General features: G+C 37.8%; 1 long non-coding RNA gene across 2 annotated transcripts in view; it reads left to right on the top strand.

The window, feature by feature from the left end:
- LOC117035574 (uncharacterized) overlaps nucleotides 1-24,496 on the top strand; it is a 60,796-nt gene that overhangs the window by 8,182 nt on the left and 28,118 nt on the right. Inside the window, exons 1-2 of one of the 2 annotated variants that reach the window (XR_004425215.1) lie at nucleotides 18,212-18,349; nucleotides 21,122-21,255. This is a non-coding gene — a long non-coding RNA (uncharacterized LOC117035574). Of the gene's footprint in view, nucleotides 1-18,211; nucleotides 18,350-21,121; nucleotides 21,256-24,496 lie in introns of those variants that run through there. The other variant, XR_004425216.1, reaches the window with a different exon arrangement.

Below are 24,496 nucleotides of genomic sequence, written 5' to 3'. Positions count from 1 at the left end.
AAATTATAAAATATGTTAAACTCAATTGAATTATAATAACTGCTATCTTAAAATGATTTGCTGTTATAAACTTCTTCCTTATACACCATAAGGATCTAGTTATTCCTTTTACACTCTGTGGGTAAAAGTTGTAACCGCCTCTTTGACAAACTTTCCATATCAGCTTTTGTTTCTCTGTAGTTTGTCATACAAGGAAGCGAATCAATAAGTGGGGTAAGCTACAAGGCAGCCTTTTTCCTGAGATTGGCAGGGGGAAGAGAGGTGAATGAGAACAATAAAATATTAAAAAATAAAAATCGACTGTGCAGCAATGTGAATGTGCTGAATACCACTGTACACCTAAAATGAATAAAATTACACATTTTATGCGTGTGTGTATGTTTTTATTGTGATACAATAAAAACATAAAACTAAAAATCATGGAGGACCACGGCGGGGAAAGGCAGGAGGTTAGGCTAGCACGCTTTGTAGTCAGGAGGCTGCTGGAGTGATTTAGGTCTGAGGTCATCAACATCTGGCTTTGGCTGTGAATAATTTTCTGTGTTTTGTCATAGCTGTAGCATAGACGTCACCCTGCATTGCAAATAAGTCCTCCTCCTTAAGTCTCCTGCCTTCCAGGAAGACACTGCCACCCACCCAGCTGCTCAGGGCAGAAGCCATGAAGTCACGGCCGATTTCCTTATCTCCATACCCAATCCATCAGAAAATTCTACACAGAAAAATTCTTGCACAAAAATACTATGTGCTGTTTGTTCCCCACAAAATAATCAGAGCGGTCTTTTGTAAACACAGATTAGATGGTGTCACTCCCCTGGATAAATTCCTTTAATATCTTCCCACTGGATTAAGAAAAAAAACCAAGAAATCTAAACCCCTCACCATGGACCAGTAGGCCTTGCATAACTCAGTTTTTGCCTAACTCTCTAACCTCACTTCATGACACTTTCCCCCTTAATGCTCTCTGGATGCCCTGGTCTCATTTGGTTCCCAGAACATGCCAAGCTTCTCCCCACCTCTGCCTCTGGGCCCTTGATGTTCTTGAGTTTGCAATGCTCTTTCCCAGGTTCTTCACTGAGTCCTTTCCATCACATCTCAGCAGAAATGTTATGTTATAACAGAGAACTTCTCTTCCACCGCCCACCCCTCTAGTCTCTCTTATGTCATCTTCTTTGTTAATAGTACTATTCACAATCTGTGCTACTTTTGGTTATTTTTGTACTTTTGCACTCTTGGTTGTCTGGAATAACTGCTGCATTCCCAGAGCTCAGAGCCTACCTAGTACAATGCGTGGCGGATAAGAGGCATTCAATAAATACCTATTAAAGAAATAAATAATTGCTCATTTACTTGTCTTTCTCTTCCATTAGACCATAAGTATTGTGTGGAGGCAGGAGCCCTGGCTTTTTCCTGGTTGCCATCCTGGTGCCTAACAGAATGCACAGCACACAGTAAATGCTCAATAAATATTTCTTGAATAAATGCTTCCACTCAAGCTCTCCATCTGGATTGGATTGCGGGTCTGTCCAACATATCTTTATCTAATATGGAAAGTGGAAACTGTACGTGTTTGGGGGCCCCCTCAAGAGAGGATGGCAATGGAGTAAAGAGGCAGAGAAATGAGGCACTGGCTCTTCACCCCTGCTTTAACTGGAGCAATGCTCATTTGTCTTATGAACTATAGTTCTATATGAAAATTAATTAGGAAGTCTGCACCCCCTCAATTTTTTTTTTTTTTTTATAAACCACTGATTCCAACTAAGCCCTTCTTTTTATACATAAGGGTACTGAAGCCAAGAGAACAAAGTGTCCTGCTCAAGGTCACCTACCAGTCAGTGACAGAGCTCGCCGGAGTCCCGGTCAACTGATTCCTGTTCCGCGCTTTCTTGACTGGACCTCTTCATCTCCCATGGTACTCTCTGGCCTGTCTTGTGGGTGATTGACCTTGGGATGTGGGCTGAGAGACAGGTCTGGTTTTGTGTGTGCACTGTGAAGGCAGAAGGGTGATTGTCCTCCTGAAGTGATTTTTGGGGCATAGAGAGACTCCCATTGCACTCAAATAACCCTTTTGTCGATCAACCAGCATTAGAGGTTGGGCACTTCCTGAGACAGAGCTCTGACCTGCTGCAGTGCCCAGCCAACTCACAGAAGCTTGGCGGGATGAGCCAATGGACACACGAGCGGTGAGCACATCAGGTTGTAACAGGTCAGTAAGTGTGGTTACTATCACCCTATAGATAGGCTCTTGCTGGGAAATTCTGAGGTAGGGGGCTGATCAAAGCTCTGCTTGCTTTAACTTACTCATGGGACGGATGTATATAGATTCAGAAACAGGTTATTCTCAACTGATGACAAAGTTTGCTTATAAATCATTGGTACAGAACTTGGCATTTCTCTCAGAAATGTTATTGCGTGTATCAATAGTTCATTTCTTTCCATTGTTGAGTAGTATTTTATCGAATGGATATAACACTGATGATCTTTTCACCTGTTTATGGATCCCCGTTTCCAGTTTTTGGCGATTAAAATAAAGCTGTTATAAACTGTCATGAACATGTCTTTGTATGGTTTCATTTCTCTTGGGTGAATACCTAGGAGTGGAGTGGCTGGAACTTCGGACAGGTGCATGTTTACCTTTTTAAAGAAATTTCCAAACTGTTTTTTCAAAGTGGTTTAACATTCCCACCAGCATGTGAGGGTTCCAGTTTCTCTACATCTTCATCAATACTTAATATAGTTAATCTTAATTTTAATACTACTAACAAGTATGTAGTGGTATCTCAGTGCTGTTTAATTTGCATTTCCCTAATAATTAGTTTAGTACCTTATTATGTGCTTCTTTCCCATCCATGTATCTTCTTTGATGACAGGGCTATTAAAATATTTTTGCCTCCTTTTTTTAGGGGGGGGTTATTTGTTTTCTTACTAGTGAATTTTGAGAGTTCTTTGTATATTCTGGATACAAGTCTTTTACCAGATGTGTGATTTTCAAATATTTTATCTCAGTCTATAACTAGTCTTTTCATGTTCTTAACAATGTCATTGGAAGGGCAGACATTTTTAATTTTAATAAAGTTCAGTTGATCAATTTTTTTTTCATTGTTCATACTATTGGTGTCATATCTAAGAAATCTTTGCCTAACTCAAACTCACAAAGGTTTTTCCTGTTTTCTTGTTTTATAGTTTTAGGTTTTAAAATTTGTTAGTAATAGAAATGGACAAGAAGGTTTCTTTTCACCCAACCATTTCTTTTTTAGGTTTCACTCTTCTAATTTTCCACTCAGATTCTAAGTTGTTAAGACAAAACGACCGGTGGGTGCTTCTTACACGTAAATGGTAAAGTTTCTCATACTTTTCAGAAGACTACAAAGCACAGGCTTTCCCTGTCATCATTAGGCTGGACAAGGGCCCTGCGTGGAACTGCACAGCCAGCCTCTGGGGAGGGGTTGGCAGATGCTGGAATGGAGGGAGCCCACAGCATCTACCACTAAAATCGAAGCAGGGCCAGGCCTGGGGCTGTGATGCTGAGAGGAAGAGCAGGGAGGAAGGTGAGGAGACCTCAGTGGTAGGGAAGGGGAGTTCACTTGCCAGCAGCCCCTTTCCAGTGGGTGTCTGTATGTTAGCAATGCACATGAGCTATGCAGGCAGTTGTTGGGTGACTGCCTGTGACCACTGCTGACCCAGAAGCATCAAGTGTTGTCAACACTCATGCAACTAGAATCTCTGCTCTAGCTACTCTCTACTCCAATTCTTTGTACACATGGCTGATGGTGTCTTTTTAAAACTCCATTTTTGTCACAGTTTTTTCTTCCCCAAGAGCTTAGTGCAGTGGTTTTCAAATTGCCCTCAAGGGATTCTAAAGGTTTCTCAGAGCTCTGTCAGGGCCTGGAGGTGAAGGGTAAGAGGAAATGGGGGCAGAGGACATAGCAGTTAGCTGCCCCTAGAGACTTTGCCTCTGCTCTTTACTTCAACCAGAGGGGCTTGGCTACACACCAAGGAGATAGGAGGAGAAGGGAATTCTGTATTTCCCAGAATTCCTTTTAGAAGGAGTGCTCTATTCTTACAAAAGAATTTCCTTGTCAAGCCCCCTTAGGGAGGAAGCTGAGACCCTGTGGCCTGGGTGCTGGCTGCTTTATGGCTTGAGAAAAGTAGTTATTGCTCTGCTTTCAGAGGGAGGAAATTAGCCAGCAATGTGGCATGAGGGCCTGCTTGTGCTCCAAGCTGAGACCTCATCCTATGACTTCAAACCGTCAGGAAGTTGACTAAACTTGCAAAATGCTTGGCATGAGTGGATTTTTTTTTTTTTTTTTTTTTTGAAGAGGAACTCCCTGCTTGACGCCTGAATTGCTATGGAGGAAAACAGAGTAAACAGAAGGGAATCAAGAGGGTGAGCCTTTAGGGCTCCGCCACACTCTTGGACGGGCATGGGGTTTCTGGTCTCCATCCTGGAGGTTGCGGTAATCTTACCTAGGTCTCTTTAGCTGGGAAATTCCTATTTCTCATCTGGGTTACACATGTTTTGGGGTTCCAAGTAGGAATTCCCCCCCCCTTTTTAAAAATGAAGCATAATTTGTGTGGCAAACACGTACATTTAAGTGCACAGCTTAATATGTGCCTAGACACCTATATAATAAGTTATAGAATATTTCCATCATCCCAGAAAGTTCCCTCTTGCCCCTTCTCAGTGGCTACAATCTGCTCAACCTGCTTTCAAATTTGATATAAGTGCAGATATATACTGCAGATGTTCTTTTGTGTTTGTCTTCTTTTGTTCAGCATAAAATTTTTGAGATTCATCCATGTTGTTACTTTTATCAATAGTTTTTTATTGCTGTGTAGTATTCCATTCTATGAATATTGACACATTTGTTTTTTTAGTCTCTTGCTGATGGGCATTTGGCTTGTTTCTAGTTTTTGGATATTTTGAGTAAATCTGCTATGAACAAGTCATTTCTCTTGGGTATATACTTAGGAGTGGAAATTCTGGGATAAAAGGAAGGTGTATTAGAAACTAGTATCAGTGTGGTTGTACCATTTTAAACTCCATAAACAATTCACGAGAGGTCTAGTTGTTCTATCCACTGCAACACTTGGTTTTGTTATTTACATTTTAGCCATTCTTGTGGGTATATAATGTATCTATCTTACTGTGTTGTTAATTTGCATTTTCCTGATGAGTAATAATTATTGGTACTTTTCACGTACTTATTGGTCATTTGGATATTTTCTTTCATGAACTGTCTATTTAAGTCTTGCTTATCCCTCCCTCCTACTCCCACTTTTTTTTCTGTTTTGAGAAAGGTCTTTGGGAGAGGATGATAGATGAGGTTAAATGGATCAAATATATAGTGATGGAAGGAGAACTGACTCTGGGTGGTGAACATACAATGTGATATATAGATGATGTATTACAGAATGGTATACCTGAAACCTATGTAACTTTACTAATATTGTCACTTCAATAAACTTTATTTAAAAAGAAAAAACGAAAAAGTCCTTTATATATTCTGGATGTGAGTTTTTTTGTCAGATCTGTCTATCTATTTATCTATCATCTATCTACCGTGTTTTCCCAAAAATAAGACCTAGCCGGACAATCAGCCCTAATGCATCTTTTGGAGTAAAAATTAATATAAGACCCGGTACTACATTACATTATATTTTATTATATTAAGACCTGGTATTATATTACATTATACTATATTGTATTATATTATATTATACCTGGTCTTATATAAGATGCAGTCTTATACTATAGTAAAATAAGACCAGGTCTTATATTAATTTTTGCTCCAAAAGATGTTAGGTCGTCTTTTGACCTAAACTTTCCGGCTAGGTCTTATTTTCAGGGAAATAAGGTATCTATCTATCTATCTATCTATCTATCTATCTATCTATCTATGTATCTATCTATCTATGTATCTATCATCTACTTATCTATTGTATTTTCACCCAGTCTGCGGCTTGTCTGTTTACTTTCACAATGAGCGTTTTTTTGATGAGCAGTAGTTTTTAATTTTGATGAAGTCCATTTTTCTTTCATGGTTATTGCCTATGACATGTTCTAAAACCTTCAAATTCAAGAATATATCTTCCTATATTTTCTTTTAGATGCTTTATGGTTTAGCTCTTACACTTAAATGTATGATTCTTCTTGAATTTATTTCTGTATGGTGGGTCTGCTATGAGGGAGGGAAGACAAGTTTTTTTTTTTCTTTACAGACGACTAGTTGCTCTAATACTACTTACTGGAAAAAAACCCCACAAAACCCTTGCTTTCACCATTGAATATAATTGATGCCGTTATTGAAAATAAATTGGCTACAGAAGTGTGGGTTTATACATTTATTATTGTTAAATGTCTTTTTCTCTTCGGGTCCTGATAAGCTCAGAGAAAGGGGGAAAAGCAGCAAATTTCAGGTATCTTGCCAAGGAAGTCTAGATCCAAAGAGTAATGCATGTGGAAGGAAGTGGTATGTGGTTGTTACGTTTGTTCTTCCCTGTCCCTAAGAACAGTATTCTTATTGTGTATATAGGTCCTGGTAAGGGCATTAAATGCCAGGCTTATAACCAGCTTATGTGGATTTAGGGAGTGCCATAACCAAAACTGTGAGGCTCTCAGATTTCCATCCTTCGCCGGTCCCCTTAGATGTTCCTGTACTCACCAACTTGCCCTATCTCATCTATTAAAATTTACTCAGGAAAGAATCTGCAAATCTGTCACCAAAAGATATAAATGACTAACAAAAACCTTCCATGGATATTGACATTTTGGCTGGAGTAAACACTTTGAGATGAAGGAATATAAAGGTGAAATATTACGCATGAGATATACAAATATATTTTGAGAAATAGAGTGCTTATAGTATCTATTAATCATATCCATTAGGTCATCACTTCTTCCTTTTATAGGTAAAGCTGGTGTTTCCTTGATTCAAGAACTTGTTCTGACTTTGTTAAAAAGCAAGTGTCTTTTCTATCTCCATCTGTCTCCGGGGACCCACCTCTATTCACCTGTAACCATTCCAACAGTTTAAAGTTGGCAGAAGTTGCTCACAAGGGAGGAGGTAAATCCTGGGAAAATCAGGGTTTCCCTGGGAAAATCAATGTTGAATTCAAGAATTCTAGAGAAGAGTTGAAAAACTCAACAAAAATGTATCAAATTGTTCCCAGGTGTTTATATTTTCTTAAATTTTCTCTAGATTATAAACTATTTAAATATACAATTTAGTGATTGGTAAATATCTGCATTAAATCTCCTTTAATGATGTTTTCAGCTTTATTGAGGTATAATCGGAGACTAAAATTGTAAGGCATCTAAAGTATACATTGATTTGATATACGTGTACATTGTGAAAGGATTCTATCACTGAGTTAGCACGTTAACACATTCACCCCCTCACATATTTACCTTTCTTTTGGGCAGGGTGAAAACACTTTAGTTCTATTCTCTTAGAGAACTTCAGTTAAACAATACAGAATTAGCAACTGTAGTCACCATGTTTTTCATTAGATTCTCAGACCTATTTTTGTGTAACTGAAAGTTTATACCCTTTCACTAACCTTTCCCTGTTCCCCACCCCCACCCCCTCAGCCTCTGGTGACCAGCATTTGACTCTCTGTTTCTATGAGTTTGACTATCTTTTTGTTTGTTTTTTTTTGTTTGTTTAACATTCCACATATAAGTGATATAACACAGTACTTGTTTATCTCTGTCTGAGTTATTTTATTTAGCATAATGCCCCTTAAGTTTGTCCATGTTGTTACAAATGACACAATTTCCTTCTTTTTTAAGGCTGAATAATATTCCATTGTGTGTGTGGATATTCTTTATCCATTCATCTGTTGTGGACACTTAGGTTGTTTCCATACCTTGGTTGTGGTGAACAATGCTGCAATAAACATGGGAGTATTGATGTCTCTTTAAGATTGTGATTTTGTTTTCTTTGGCTATATACCCAGAAGTGGGATTGCAAAATCATGGTAGCTCTATTTTTAATTTCTTGAGGAACATTCATACTGTTTTCCACAGTGGTTGTAGCAGTTTACCTTCCCACCAGCAGTGCACAAGGGTTCCCTTTGCTTTACATACTCACCAGTATTTGTTATTTCTTGTCTTTTATTTTTAGCTTTATTGAGATATTGTTGACATACAATATTGTGTAAGTTTAAGGTGTACAAGGTGATAATTTTATATATTTACATATTGCAAAATGATTACCACAATAAAGTTAGTTATCACAACCATCACCTCACAGTTACCATTTTTCAAAAGATTTTTATTAAAATATAGCTAACATACACTATTATATTAGTTTCAGGTGTACATCACAGTTATTCAACAGTACCCACCTAGCACTATACAGAATTATTACCACATTATTGATTATATGCCCTATGCTAAAGAAGTAATCACCATGATAAGTCCAGCAACAATCTGACACCGTACCACACTGTCACAATATTATTGAACTTCTTCTCCTTTTTAAATTTTCAATTAGAGTTGACATTCAATATTATTTTATATTAGTTTCAAGTGTACAGCATAGTGATTAGATGTTTATATAATTTAGGAAGTGATCCCCCTAACTAGTACCACCTGGCACTATATATATCGTTATTTTATTGCCATATTATTGATTATATTCCTTATATTTTACATCCCATGACTGTTTTGTAACTACCAATTTGTATTTCTTAATCCCTTCACCTTTTTCACCCCACCCCTAGCCCCTCCCATCTGTTACCCCGATAGATCTATTACCCATCTGACTCCATACATAGTTGTTACAATATTGTTGGCTATATTCCTTATTCTGTACCCTACATCCCCTACATCACCATGACTACTGCATAACAACCAATTTGTACTTCACCTACCCCAACCCCCTCCCATCTGGCAACCATGAAAATGTTTTCTGTGTCTATGAGTTTGTTTGTTTCATTTGTTTGTTTATTTTGTTCTTTAGATTCCACTTATAAGTGAAATCATATGACATTTGTCTTTCACTGTCTGACTTATTACACTCAGCACAGTACTCCATGCTGTCAGAGATGGCAAGGTTTCCTTCTTTTTTATGGCTGAGTAATATTCCATTGTGTATATGTACCACCTCTTCTTTATCCATTCAGGGACACACACCCAGGTTGTCTTCATATCTTTTTTTTTTTTTTTTGTGATGAGAACTTTTAAAATATACTCTTAACAACTTTCAAGTATATAATATAGTATTGTTAACTATAATTATCATGCTGAACATTATGTCCTCAGAACTTATTCATCTTATAACTGGAAGTTTGTACCCTTTGACCACCTTCACATATTTCCCCTGGTAATGACCAATTTGCTCTCTGTTTCTATGAGTTTTGGTATTTATTTATTTATTAGATTCTACATGTGAGACCATAGAGTGTTTTTCTCTATCTGACTTATTTCACTTAGCATAATGCCCTCAAATGTCATCCATGTTGTTGCAAATGGCAGGATTTCCTTATTTTCTATGGCTACATAACATTCATTTATATATATATATATATATATATATATATATATATACACATTCATCTGTAGATGGACATTTAGTTTGTTTCCATGTCTGGGCTATTGTAAATAATGCTGTAATAAACAAGGGGGTGCAGCGATAGTTTTTGACATAGTCATTTTATTTACTTTGGAGATATACTCAGAAGTGGAATTGCTGGATAATATGGTAGTTCTATTTTTACTTTTTTGAGGAAGCTTCATACTGTTTTCCATAGTTACTGCACCAGTTTACACAATATTGCACAAGGGTTACCTATTCTCTACATCCTTTTCAACGCTTGTTATTTCTTGTCTTTTTTATAATAAATAATCTAACAGGTGTGAGGTGATGTCTCATTGTGGTGTCGATTTTCATTTTCCTGTTAATTAGTGATGTTGAGCACCTTTTCATTTACTATGGTTTCAGGTCTTACGTTCAAGTCTTAATCCATGGTGAACTGATGTTTATGTAAAGTGTAAGATAGCAATTCAGTTTCATTCTTTTGCATGTGGATATCAGTTTTCCCAACACCATTTACTGAAGAGACTATCCTTTCCTCATTGTATATTCTTGGCTCATTTATTAATTAACCATGAATGCTTGGGTTTGTTTCTGGGCTCTCTATTCTGTTCCATTGATCTATGTCTTTTTTATGCCAATATCATACTGTTTGATAACTATAGCTTTATAATATAGTTTGAAATCAGGAGGTGTATGCCTTCAGCTTTGTTCTTATTTCTCAAGATTGTTTTGTCTATTCATGGTTCTTTGTGGTTCCATACAAATTTTAGGATTTTTTTTGGTTCTATTTCTGTGAAAAATGCCATTGGAATTTTGATAGGGATTGCAGTGAATCTGTAGATTGCTTTGGGTAGTAAGGGCATTTAAACAATATCCATCCAATCCAGGAGCATGGAATATTTTTCCATTTATATGTGCCTTCTTTAATTTCTTTTATCAATGTCTTATTGTTTTCAGTGTACAGATTGTTTACGTGGTTAAATTTATTCCTAAGTATTTTATTCTTTTTGATGCATTGTGAATGGGATTGTTTTCTTAATTTCTCTTTCTGATAGTTCATTGTTAGTGTATAGAAACACAACTGATTTTTGTGTACTGATTTTGTATTCTGCTACTTTACTGAATTTTTTTTATTAGTTCTAACAGTTTTTTTGGTGGTCTTCAGGGTTTTCTATATATATAACATCACATCATCTGCAAACAGAGGAAATTTTACTTTTTCCTTTTGGATTTGGATGCCTTATATTTGTTGCCTAATTTTTCTAGCTAGCACTTTCAGTACTATGTTGAATAAAAGTGACAAGAGTGGGCACCCTTGTCTTGTTCCTGATCTTAGAAGAAATGCTTTCAGCTTTTCACCTTGAATATGACATTTAATGATTATCCATAATGAGCTGATAGTTATTTTTTTAAAATAGAATGTACGTTTGAATTTACATCTCTTATTGGGCTCATGGCATTTTAGCCACTTCGGACATCCCTGGTCATGGAAAATTCCTGAAACTGTAAGAAAAACTTTTTTTTTATTACAAAAGGTAACAAAAAAGTTAGCCAAGACAGGCAAAAAAATAAAATAATTCTGTCCACACAAGTCTCTGGCTTTCCATTGGATGTGGTTTCTGGTAATGGGCAGAGAGTGAGGCCCCAAAGAGACCCCTAAATGTGGGTTCTGAGCCTCCATGAGTTAGAGGTTAGTACCTGATAGTGGGTTAGGGACAGAGATGCATTAGGGAGAGTGAAGGCTGGGATTGGGATGTAAGGTGGCTGTTTAACCCATATCTGCCTCTCTGGTCCTCAACTTGGCTAATTTCAGTGAGGCTTATACAGATGTGCTGAGACTGAAGGTGGGATTAAAGTAGCTAAAACCAATAAATCTGGGTGTACGCCTGCTCCAAGATACCTTTCTGGGTGCCAGGACACTAAGGGTGAGGGTAGAAGCATAGTTCGGAGAGTTATATAAACAATAATGTTGTCAAACATCCTTTAAGAATAAATCTTTCAGCAACCTGCAGTTTTTCTCACTTCAAAAGTGAGTGTAGCAATGGTCATATTCTCCTCCTTTTCTATAAGAAAAAGGAACAGGTGATCTCAGCAACCACAGTGGGTTTTGGGTCTCTCAGAAAAATGCAGAAATGCTTTATGACTTCAGGGATCATGCGAACCTTTGCTCAGCAGCCTGGTTTGTGAGGGGAGTTGTGCTTTCGCCTTTTGAGGGAACAGGGAAGGGAACTGTATGGGGTTTACCCACCCTAGATACTCATCAAGTGACCTGGTGATACTGAAGTTGGCTCAGTCAATTTTTATGACTAATAATAAATGCCAGGGTGGAGTAAAGTTATACAATCAATGTCGCTGCACCTCTCCCTAGGGAGAAAAGTCTGTTCCTGCCCGAAGCACATGCTGGGATCACTGAAGTCTCCCAGCATGATTTTATCATGATCGTGCCCTGGGAAAAATGGACTCACACAAAAACATAAGGCTATGCTCTCGAAGGTTTCTTGATAAATGTTAATTTATGAGTTTGGCTTTGGCCTAGATTAATTGTGTTGCTGGGTTCAATTTAGCAGTGCTTCCCAGCATAGGCTCTGGGGACCACCTACGCTAGAATCCTCTGGGACGCTTGTTCAGTGCAGATTCCTGAGCCCCATCCCACATTTATTAAATTGCAATCTCTAGGGTGAGCCCTAGAAACTGCATTTAAAAAAAACACAAAACAAAACAAGAAAAAAAAAACCCAAAAAAACTCTCTGGGTGATTTTTATGTGCATTAAATTTAGAGGCCTAACAACTTACAAAGTTCACGTCCTAAGCTTACAGGTTCAGTAGGGAGGTGAAAAGGTGGAAATCTGGAAGCGTAGTCCATTGCTACATGAAAGCCATTTTTACAAAGAAAAAAACAAATGAAAACAGCCCAAGGAAAGAATTAAAGCCAATTTTGGTAACATGTGCTCTTCATATCAAATTAGATCCCAGTTGATTCCTAGTTCATGTTATAAAACATCCAGGGGAGGGCATGTAATATTCTATTCCTGAAATGTGTTTGTCTTCACCCAGTGGCTATGTCCCCAATCCTAGCTGAGGACTGTGTGCCTGGGCAGATGGAGGAGCTCTTTAATCAGTAGGGGACAGGTGATGGCCACAGCCACCACCTCATCGTCAATCAAAGGCCAAATGGATCAATTTTTCTTTGTAACCTGCGGAGTCCTTTTGCCTTCTGTGATGTTTCTGTTTCAACTTTTCTGTGTTCCCTCCCCCGTACATCCCCAGCCCCTAGCACTGATCCAGCCATCCTGGGAAAGAAGGGAAGGCAGAGTTAGACATTAAGTGTTCTCTGGTTTTACATCCAGTGATATTTAGAAATACTGTGTTGTTATACAGGGCCTTCTAAAGATTGAAATAGAGCACTAGCAGCCCAAGCCTTACATTAAACCTGAATAAATGAGATCTTGGCATAATACCTCTGAGATGCTGGAAACCTCCAACTTAAAGGCTCATTGCACAGAAACCCAAGGGCAACATTCCTAGGAATTACTCAAATACACTGGTAGTTAGGATTTCACAACGTCTCTCAAATTCACCCTTCCTTGCTGTTTTTACAGGTACCTCTTTTTATCAAAGCTTTCTTTACTCCCTTGCTGGATTATTGCTGATACTTCCTGGCTGGGGCTCTCCCTTCTAGTTCTTTCTGAAACCCAAACTCTTTCTCATACACCTTAAAAAAATGTTGCTCTATAACTTGTGGCAAGTTGCTCCCACTGTTGTTCCTGTCATCTATCAAATGTCTTCTAAATTTCTTTTTATTTTTTTTTAAAGATTTTACTGGGGAAGGGGGACAGGACTTTATTGGGGAACAGTGTGTACTTCCAGGCCTTTTTTCCAACTCAAGTTGTTGTCCTTTCAATCTTAGTTGTGAAGGGTGCCGTTCAGCTTCAAGTTGTCCTTTCAGTCTTAGTTGTGGAGGGCACAGCTCAGCTCCAGGTCCAGTTGCCGTTGCTAGTAGCAGGAAGTGGAGCCCACCATCCCTTGGAGGGAGTTGAGGAATTGAACCGGCAACCTTGTGGTTGAGAGCCCACTGGCCCATGTGGGAATCGAATTCCATGTGGGAATTCGCATTGCCACATAGCAGCCTTCGGAGTTAGGAGCACGGAGCCCCAACCGCCTGAACCACCGGGCCGGCCCCCTTTTAAATTCTTAAGAATCTCACTCGAGTATTCGAGGTTCTTCTTGAGCCAGCCTTCTCTCTCAGACCTCCCTTCCAGCAGGTCTTGCACACCTTGTCCTCATTCTCCTTTTTGCCTCATGGTTTTGCACATATCATGCCCCTTGAGAGGGATGTTATGCCGCCTCTTCTCCATCAACTAATTACATTCCGTAGTGCTTTCAAAATCCACACCACCCAGAGCCACCTGTGGTTCCCCTTAGCTCTTGCTTTGCACTGTATATTCCTGTTATCTCAGTTATTACACTTATGTTCTGTTTATCTTCTCCATGATCTCATTGTAATCTCTTCCATGACAGAGATTGTTGTCTTGGCTGCTGCCCATGGTATCTCCTAGATTAGCAAACACAGCAGCCATCCAGCAAATCCATAGGTCTCACCACTTTCTTATTGGGAGAAGGGGCAAGTATCCAACCTAGATTCCTGAAGGTATTGGCTGAACATGTCTTGATCAAGTTCTCCATTTTGCTGTCGAGGAAACTGAGGATAAGTTTGAGTTCATAGCACTTGTAAATCATCAAACTGGGACTAGACTTAACCACCAGTTTAAATGGTCTTAAGTATTCAAAATAAGGAAAAACCCAGTCAATCTCTTTGTCAGCAGGTTGTAACACCTTTTGGTGTCTGCCTGCCTTTTTGAGCCTATCTAATGATAAAACATAGTTCTACATATGCAAGAATGGTAAGCGTAATCTTCTTCTTTTCTTTTTTTCCTTTTCTTCATACAGATAAACTGGCCGTGTATTTTCCAGATAAGCTGGAGAATATTTTCTGTATTTTCATACAGAAAATGGCTCGGCTCTAGAAAGACAAAGAGCTTACTGGCAAGAAAGGCAGGATACTTCTGCCAACGGTGGTAGCTAAAGCCTTGACGATTTCTGTCATGGGCAACAACTCAGGACGAGCAGGAAGCAGGCCAGAATTGAGAAACCTGTAGAATCACTGAAGCAGATTTCAAAAGGGCAAACAGAACCCTTATTTGACTCTGGTTGTTATTCCTTATATATCTGGGTTTAACTATAATTCCCACAACCCTAATCACAAACTTCAGTTTTCTGTCTGGAATTGGTTATCTATTTCTACCCTGCAATATTCTAAAAAAGGATTTGAATCAGCATGCCTACGTGCTTAAAACACAGTGACAAGATAAACTTGTGCCATATGTAATTGAGGAACTTGGGAATGGAGGAGAAAAGTAAAATTAGAATGAGAAGAAGGAAATTGAAGCCAAGGGGAGGTTATTATCCAGCAGTTTTCTATAAGGTAGGGTTAGCTGCCAGAGGCAAGCTACAAATTTGGCTTTTAAGGTTCTTGAAGCCAAAGCAAAGACAGAAAGAAGATCACTTACACAATTCAGGGAGACAAGAAAATAAGAACAAACTAACTTCTTCGGATAAACACAACTATGTCCTGGCAGTAAGGCCTGGGAGACATGGTCCTAGAGAGAGGAGATATGTAAAATAGTGAGGGCTGTCTTCAGCACATGCAAGTTCCACAAGACTTAGAAATTCTGTTTCTTATATACTGCAGGGCTGAAGGTCAGTTCAGAAAAAGCAATTTTGAGTAGCCAAATTGTCAGTGTGCAAATCCCTTGAACTAGCTTAATTCAAAAACACAATCTTAAGTGTCTAGAAAAATGAATTTATTAGGTCTCCTTCAGACTGTCTTCCATAAATATTATTTCTCATAGGGGGGCAGCCAGGATTTCCAGGTTATACCCCCTGACGATCGGCTGGGCTTCGGATTCTCTGCACTGCTGGCCAAGAGTTGGTACAGATGTTTGACAGTCTGGCCAGTCACTTATCTAATCTGTTCTTATAAATGAAGTGTTTGGCAGTCTGTATACCTGTTTGGCTGTCTCGGACTTCAGTCCTGGTAGTTTGATCCAAGCCGGTACAGTCACAAGGCTGCTAGGTTGCACAATTCCAGGGGCATGATTCATACTGTATTCTAAAATGGAGCTCAAGTTTGTGGCATGTTTTCACAAAGGATACTTTCTTATTTATCCATAAAAATGTATGTGAAGGGCGAGAAGCCTTTTATGGGATAAACTTAAATTCATATGGGTACTCAAAGGAAGGCTTGCTGCACATAGAATAGCATAGTGGTTAATGTGATGCGCTTTGGAGTCATAGATGGCTGGGTTCAAGAACCTGTATAGTTCTGTAACCCTGGGCAATGACTTTGGCTTTCTGAGCATCAGTTCCTTAACTGTAAGATGTAAATAATAATAAGTACCCCACAGGACTGTGAGGATTAAATAGAAAATGTACCAATCATCTTTCCCTCAGTCTGTTTCATATGTATATGTAGTTGCATTTTCATTTCCAGGTATCCTAGCAACCATCCTTACATTTTGCATTCTCAGCTGTATCTTAGAGGATCTAGGAATGTAAAGAGAGATGAAGAAAGTAAAATAGGATAGAACAATGCATTTGGATTTTTGAATTAATTTCTAATATATGAATAGTAAGATAAAAGCTTTCATCATTATAATCGTACCAGGCTGGGTACCTAAGTACATTTTCCTGCTTTCCTTTTTTGATATAAAATGTGGTCCTTAGTGGAGTTGTTGAGTGGGTAATGCTAGATGGTCTCTTGGTTGCAGGGTCTTTTTTTGACTAACTCCTTCATTTTCTGGTTCTCCTCCTGCAGTATTCCACGGCTTGGTCCTCCCATTTCCCAAGGCAGAAAGATGGGTGTCATTCTCCATTGTTCCCTCCATCTCAGCCCTCTCATCCAGGAATCGCCAGCTCTTGTCAGTTACACTGGCACTCCTCTCCATCTGGCCTGAATCACCCTTATTCAGGCCACGATGACCTCTCCCTGGAATCACAGCAATTGTCCACCCCCCTTCAACCACACCGCTCTTCAATCTGTTTTTCACACACCAGTCAAACATTTCTTCTAAAAAGTAAATCTGATCATATTGTATTCTTAATTAAAACCCTTCAGTAGTGTTCCATTGTCCATAGGATACAGTTCTTACTCTTTAGTATGGCTCACGAGCCCTTTTTGATTTGCCAGGGTGCCTTTCTTGCTGCCTCTTTGCTCATGCTGGAAATCCTCCCCTGTGCTTCCATTTGGCTGGCTGATTCCTCTTTATCCTTCAGGCTTGTCATGGTCTGAAGTGTGTCCCCTCCTAAAATTCATGCGGTGAAGTCCTAACTCTCAGTACCTCAGATGACAGGGTCTATAAAGAAGTAATTGAATTAAAATGAAGTCACTAGAGTGGCTTTAATCCAATATACCTGGTGTCCTTCTAAGAAGAGGAAATTAGAACACAAACATACAGAGGAAAGACCATTGAAGACACAGGGGAAAGATGGCCATCTATAAGCCAAGGAGAGAAATCTGAGAAGAAACCAACTCTGTCAACACATGAAGCTCAAACTTCTACCTCCAAAATTGGGAGAAAACAAATTTCTGTTATTTAAGCCACCAGGTCTGTAGTACTTTGTCATGGCAACACTAGCAAATTAATTCAAGACCCAAGCCCTTGGGATACACACAACCTTGTCCCCCCTCTCCCCTAACCACCATCTGTATGTCTCTGCTACGTACTTCTATAGCACAATATATTTATAATTTCTTTACCAGAGCTCTTAACACAGTGTATTGTAATTGCCTGTTTTGCCTTTTGTTGATTGCTTATTTTGCTTTTGTTTTTCAGTCTGTATCCTTATGTAAATCATAAACTTCCCAGGCAGAGAATATGTCTGCTCACCATTTCATCTCCAGCCTAGCATAGTGTCTTACACATCCCAGACATTCCATTAACAGTTGTGTGAATGAGTGAACACATTGAAGATGGTTTAAATCCTGGACGTTAAACTAATGTTCATCAGAAATCACCTAGACCTAGTGACCCAGGATGTAATTTTGAGGCTTTCTTGGAGATTCAGTGTCAGAGATTGATTAAAAGAACACTAACCAGGTTATGGTTCTCAGCACAAATCATAGAAATCATCCCACCTCCACTACTCTGGTTACACAGCAATTCTAAAAATAGACAGAAGATAGGAAAGGATGGCATCAATGATTGATGCAAAGTACTTCATAACTCCAAATGGAGCTAAAGATAACTGATTCAGATATAAGAAGAAAAATAAAGTAGGTATAGGTGAAGTCAGGCCCAGATTCAGCAATGACAGGTGGGTAATCTTTCATAATTCATCTCTAGGCATGCCTCAGTCAAGCCCCATTTTTCCTTCTGAGTACCTTTGCCCTGCCTCATCTGGACTATAAGCCTATTCCAGAAGGTGGGGCTGTCAGGCAGAGCAGAGCCTGGGGACAGAGGGTGGAGTCAGAAGTTCTGAAGTCCAGGACGAGTAGTCAGACCAGATTTTTACCCTACAGGCTCCTGATGACTCACTTAACCTCTGAATCAGAACATTCATAACCTATGTGACATGTTCAGGTTACTTCCTGGTTCTGCAGTCCACTGTGGGGAGATGGTACAATTGCAGCACAATGTCCTCCTTGAATCAGCAATTAGTATATGAATGACTGGCAAAATACTTTTATTAAGCACGTTAGTATCTGAGAATTAAGGGAAAAAAATAAGAAGCACATTTTCCATTGGCAGGTAAGAAATTGAATTAGTACAAAAGATTTCTTTGTTGAGCAAGGAAACCCAATCAAAGCTGAGATGATCTCAGGAGACGTTTCTTTTCTTTCTTATTCTCATTGTCAAAGATCCCTGCTCATTTATTTTTGAAAACATTTTTATTGAGGTATAGCATATATGTGATGCACAAATCATAAGCCCAATAAATGCTTTTAGCTTTTCAAATAACATTGCTTTATTTCTCTGATTTTGAAAACAACATGTGAGCAATGTAGAAAAATTTGAAAATATGGAAAAAAATGATCATTCATAATCCCAATCATAATTCCACCACACGAGATTCCTTTTAACGTTTTGGTGAGGAACTTTCCAGCTTTTTGCTATAGGCTCTATTCAAGTATGTACTTTATAAAATTGTGATTGCACAGCTCATAGTATTTTTTTATTGTGAATATTTTCCTGTATTATCAAATATTCTTCTATAACCTGACATTTAACCGTGTATAGAATTTTATCATGTGCTCTTACTCTGTTTAAACAATTCTCTATTATTGAACATTTAGGTTGTTTCCAGTTTTTTTTGGCCAATACAAATAATGCTGCATAAACATTTTTCTATATAAACTCCTGCCCACATATATTTATTGATTAAAGGATGTTACTATTCAATTTCCTAATGAAGATGATCAGATTGCCTGATTTGGTGGGTTGGGTTCATTTAGTTTATACTTTCCAGTCCCAGGATCCTTGGTATTATGGAAACATAGGGCCACAGAAGAGAGAAATACTCCAGTTGAGGAAAATGGGGTTAGAAGTAGAAAATAAATTTGCCAACTTATTTCAGTTGATGGGGTGACAATGATAGATACAAAATTGTACAAGCAAGGCACCTAAGAACCCATGTAAATACCGAAAAATATGAGTGTATCCAGATAGTATTTCAGATATTTACCTATATTTTTACTCTTTTTATATGCTTCCCTTCCCATTCAACTAGCGGTCACCCTCTTCTTGTCTTGAGGGACGTACGTTGCATGTTAGAAAGCAGAAGTCTGCAAGACTTTCTGGTTTCTCTTTCTAAGAGGTTAAATTCTGGAATAGGGAAACAGTAGACAGGTGTCTGTCTGAAACCAAAGTGAGACTTGAAAATATTGTTCTGGCTAAGGCGAAAGGAACTGATGAATGAACAGAGATCTCTGGAGTCTGGAGCAAAGGATGGTAGTAGCAAAACCTTAAAAAGGAATTAACTTTAAGGTGCATCTGGACATGTGAGATGCTAGGCAGGCTTGCAAAGATCCCTGTGCCCAAGGGTGGTGCGGGAGTGGAGGGGCATGCTGACTGGAATGATGGGCCTCTCCATCGCAAACCAGGTACCCTCGAGACTTGGAATCAGATTGTGACCCCTGTTCCCCCATATTTGGCACCATGTAAGATTCTGGAACAATGCACAACCCAAAGGGAGTAAGAGGAACCCCCAGAGAGTTAAGGCTATTTCCCTGTGAGATGGAAGCTCAAAATAGAAACAGAAATATAGAAAATCAAATGATATTTCTTTAATACTTGGGCTTATGGTTTGAGATTTATGTCCACTCTAATTCATTTTCTATTTTTCTATAGAAATTAATAAAATTATAAAGAATCCTAACAAGAGTGCTAAGGGGAAACAGGGTCATTTTCAGTTACGTTGTTTCCAATCCAGGCACATATTTTTAGGGAGTATAAAGTTTTTTTTGGGCAGAATTGGAGAACATAATCCATGCAAATTCTGATAATATCATGGAGTTTTAAAAATATATATGCTATTCCTTCACACTATTTCCAAGGAATGAAGCAGAGATTTGGGCATTTTGAGAATTAACTTATAATATTTAGAAATGTTAGAATTTGCTTTAGAACTGTAAAAGCGTCCTTTAGATTTTTTTTTTAATACCATGTTTCCCCCGAAAATAAGACCTAGCTGGACAATCAGTTCTAATGCGTCTTTTGGAGCAAAAATTAGTATAAGACCTGGTATTATATTATATTATGTTATATTATATTATATTATTATATTATAAAGACCCGGTCTTATATTACAGTAAAATAAGTTATATTATCTGTTAAGTTCCCAGTGGCAATTTCTCTTGGAGTCTTTTAACCTGGCTTGATTGACCAACTAACTCCCAAGGGACTTTATTCAAACATAAGTGACCTAATGCTTTCCAGGGAGGAGATGTGGAGGTGAGACAGATGATTGGATGGATGGATGGATGGATGGATGGATAGATAGGCTAGAGTCAGACAAATAGAATGAATGGATAACTGCTTTTCTGAATTGGAGGACTAAATTAGAGTCCTAGCTTCTCCTTGGTACTTCTGTGACCTGGTGTAAATAGGTTAAACCTGGAAGCCCCCCATTCTTCATGTGCCCCATGGGTGCTAATAGTCTCCACTAACTTCACACGGTGGACAGGCTCACATGAGAGATGAAATGACTGAATGCTGCAAGGGACTTGGCTCCTTTTGAGCACTCAGTGTTCATGCCTCCTCTTTTCTGATAAGGCTTCTTAACAGAGAAAGATTATTTACGGAGTTGGGCCATTTTATAATCCCTATGTCCTCCAGGGGAAGTTTTAAAGCTGCTCGTTGCCAGGTATGGGTCTAAAAGCAGCGAACTTCTTTCTCTTCTCCTCCACAATTTAAAGACGTTTGATACAACTGCCCATAACTGCAGATTCCAGTGTTTTGTTCTTGTAGCTGTTTTAACCAGTTATATCATTGAGCTGATCAGATCTTGTCTGGTGTTCTTAGGTGATCAGGGGAGCAGGACAAATGCAGGAGTCCTTTCTCCCCCTTTCACACTTTGGATTCTGACCATGTGGAAGAAAGAAAGGACTGCGAGGAAGTCAAGGTGAGATGTTACCTGGAACTCGCTGTCCCATCAAGTAAGTTTACGCTAGCCATCCTCACTTCCAGCAGAGTGCGTGGAAAACTGATGTTCTTTTCCAGCAGAAAGGAGAAGTGAGATTTTTGGGGGCTTTCTAATGGAATTTTCAAGTCAAAGCAGCTATAAGGCAGGGATTCTCAAACACAGATTCTCAGACAAGTCTGGGAATCTCATTCTTGTGAGGAGAAAGGAAGGAGAGGTAAGGTTTGAAAACCCTTATTTGTAAATCTGTTTTGAAGACCAAAGACAACTACTTCTAAAATGATATGAACAACATATGATGTGACATCTTTCTCATTCTTGTCTAATGGGAATGTGAGTAAGTAAAACTGGAGAAGCTGCTTTAGGCTGTAAAATAAGGTAACAGAAGATATAATATAAAAGAAGTATAGCCCCAATGCTAGCTAAGTAGAGAATCAATAGCAGTTTAATGAACAGAGACAGAGCTGGAAGGGAGCTTAGAGACATCCAGCCCAGGGGGCGGCCAACTACAGCCCCCATGAGCCAAATCCAGCCCAGTTGCCTGTTTTTTTCCTATGACCTGCTAGCTAAGAATGGTTCTTACGTTTTTAAGTGATTAGGAAAAAAATCAGAAGAAGAAGAATATTTCATGACACGTGAAAGCTGTAAAATTCAAATCTTTTCTAGCTCCAAAGATCTTTCCGAATAGAACATTCTAGAGTATATCCACAACTATTATTGATAAAGACAGGTTATGTTTTGCTTTGCTTCTAATACCCTTTCAAAGGATATTGAGGATTTTACTGATCTTTCTAACAAAAGCATCTTGTGACCTGCCTGAAATGTCTTTGTAAATGAGTTTCCAAATCCATTAGCAAGCTGTTCTTTACTTTAAGAACTTTATAGGCAATTAGGATCTGTTTCCACCAAGTGGCCAAGGGCGCCTTGGTTATACTTGCCCAACTGAGCTATTAGGGAATTACCATAGTGTCACAGGGTCTTATGGTTGGAGTAGACCTTACGTTCCAACCACTTAACAATGAATCACTGGTTAAAGAGATGATAATACTGTATAGTCAATTGTTAGAAATAAAAGTAAAGGTTTTTTTTTTTTTAAGATAAGCAGAATACTTAGACACTTTTAAGTACAGATATAAAGAAATGCTAAATCACAAATACAATTTGGTGCTATCCTCAAGCTTTCAATTATCATTAATCATTGATAAAACTCACCTTCTTGTTAGACTGTATCACAGCTTTCTAACTCATTCTGTTGTTTTTAATTAAGTACCCCTCTGGGGTGTTTTAAAACAACCTGATATTAAAAGCTCTTGCAGCTTGCTGGTATTTATCTTTTAATAAAAAGAGAAGTTGGTGGCCTTGGTAACTCTGCTTGCAACACATCAGGTCAAGAGCCTTTTCGCCTTCACAGCCTTTCCTTCTCACATAATGGTGAATTATGTATTCATAGCTTTTACCCATTTTTATATTGGGTTTTTGGTCTTTGTTCATATGATTTCTAAAAATAATTTATATATTAGGGATAGTGCCTACATCTGTGATATATGTTGCAAATATTTCCCCCTCAGTTAGTGATTTATTTTACTTTATTTTTGGTGTTCTTGTTTGTGATATGTCAATTTTTTATTTTTACGTAGTCAACTTTATCAGTGTTTTCTTTTACTGAATCTGGATTTTGAGCCACAGACATCTTTCCCCCTCATTCAGGTTATAAAGGAATCCACCACTGATTTTTTTTCTAGTATTTATATGATTTTATTTTTCACATTTAGAATTTCTGATCCATTTGGAGTTTATTCTTGTGAGAGTTTGAGGTATGGATCCAATATAATCTTTTTCAAAATGCTTATCTAGTTGTCTTCATACCATATATTTACCCCAGTGATTTTTAGATGCCACATTTATCACATTCTAAATTTCCATATGTATGTAGGTTTAATTCTGGACTTCATATTCTATTACATAGATCTGTCTATTCATGGGCCAGTAGCAAACTTTAATTATAGAAGTTTTATATTTTAATATCTGGTACAGCTACTTCTCCCTTATAGCTTTTCTTTTTCAAGTTTTTACAAAAGCTATTCTTACACTTTTTTTTCAATATAAACTTTAGTATCAGCTATCTAGTTCTAGAAAAAAAAAGTGTATTAGTATATTTATGGAGAATCTTATTTATAAATTAGCTTGGGAAGAACAGATATCTTTTTAAAGTGAGTGATTATATTTAAGAACATGAAGTGTTTTTCCATTTGTTTAAGTCTGTTTTTGGGTGTTTCAGGAGTGTTTTGAAGTTTTCCTCATATTGATTTGCACACTTCTTGTTTATTCCTTAGAAGTTATCTTATTTTGTTATTGTAAATAGGGCTTTTTCCTCTATTATATCTCCTAATTGTTTATTGTTAGTGTACCTAAAGTCTTTTGATTTCTGTACGTTAGCTTTATATCCTGCTAACTTTTGAATTCTTTTACTGCTTGGTTAGTTTTACCATGGGTTCTCTAAGATTTTGTGGCTATACTATTATGTTATCTCTATGACGCTGGCTTTAGGACTGAAATATATATATATTTTGTTAAATTAAGGAAATAATAATTATTTTCTATATTCTTGAGTGCTTTTTTTTTAACATCAGGAATAGGTGTTAACTTCTGTCAAATATTTTTTCAGTCTTTATGGAAATCAGCATCATATGATTTTCCCACTTATATTTATTAAAATGGTGAATTACAGTAACTTATTTTCTAATAATGAACCACCTTTGTATTTCTGAAATAAATCCATTGGACGTGATGTATTATTTTCTTAACGTGGCAATGGATCCTGTTCATCAATATTTTATTTTAGGATTTTTGCATCAGTGTACATAAGTAATGTTATTCTGTCATTTTCTTTGTGCCAGTTTTGTCATGTTTTAATTCATGAAAATAATTTGGACATTTTTCTCTTCTCTAGAATAACTTATGTTGCAGTAGGACTATCTTGCCTTGGAAAATGTGATAAAATTTCCCTTTGAAACAGAGTCTGGGAGCATTGGTGGGTAGTCCTTTGATAACTTTTTCTAAAATTTTTTATATGGACATTGGTGTGTTTAAGCTTTTTATCTCTATTGGAGTCCATTTTTATAGGATGTATTTTAATCAGAAATTATCCTTTTTATCTAACTTTTCAAATGGATTTGCAAGGTAATGTACAAAGTAATTGCTTATAATCTTAAAACATATTTTCCGTGTTTCAATGGTAATTCTTTTGTAATTTGTTG

This window comes from Rhinolophus ferrumequinum, chromosome 2 (assembly GCF_004115265.2).
Source record: "Rhinolophus ferrumequinum isolate MPI-CBG mRhiFer1 chromosome 2, mRhiFer1_v1.p, whole genome shotgun sequence".
Taxonomy (NCBI): Eukaryota; Metazoa; Chordata; class Mammalia; order Chiroptera; family Rhinolophidae; genus Rhinolophus; species Rhinolophus ferrumequinum.
Note: the sequence above shows the minus strand (reverse complement) of the source record. Positions and strands in the feature narration are given on the sequence as shown.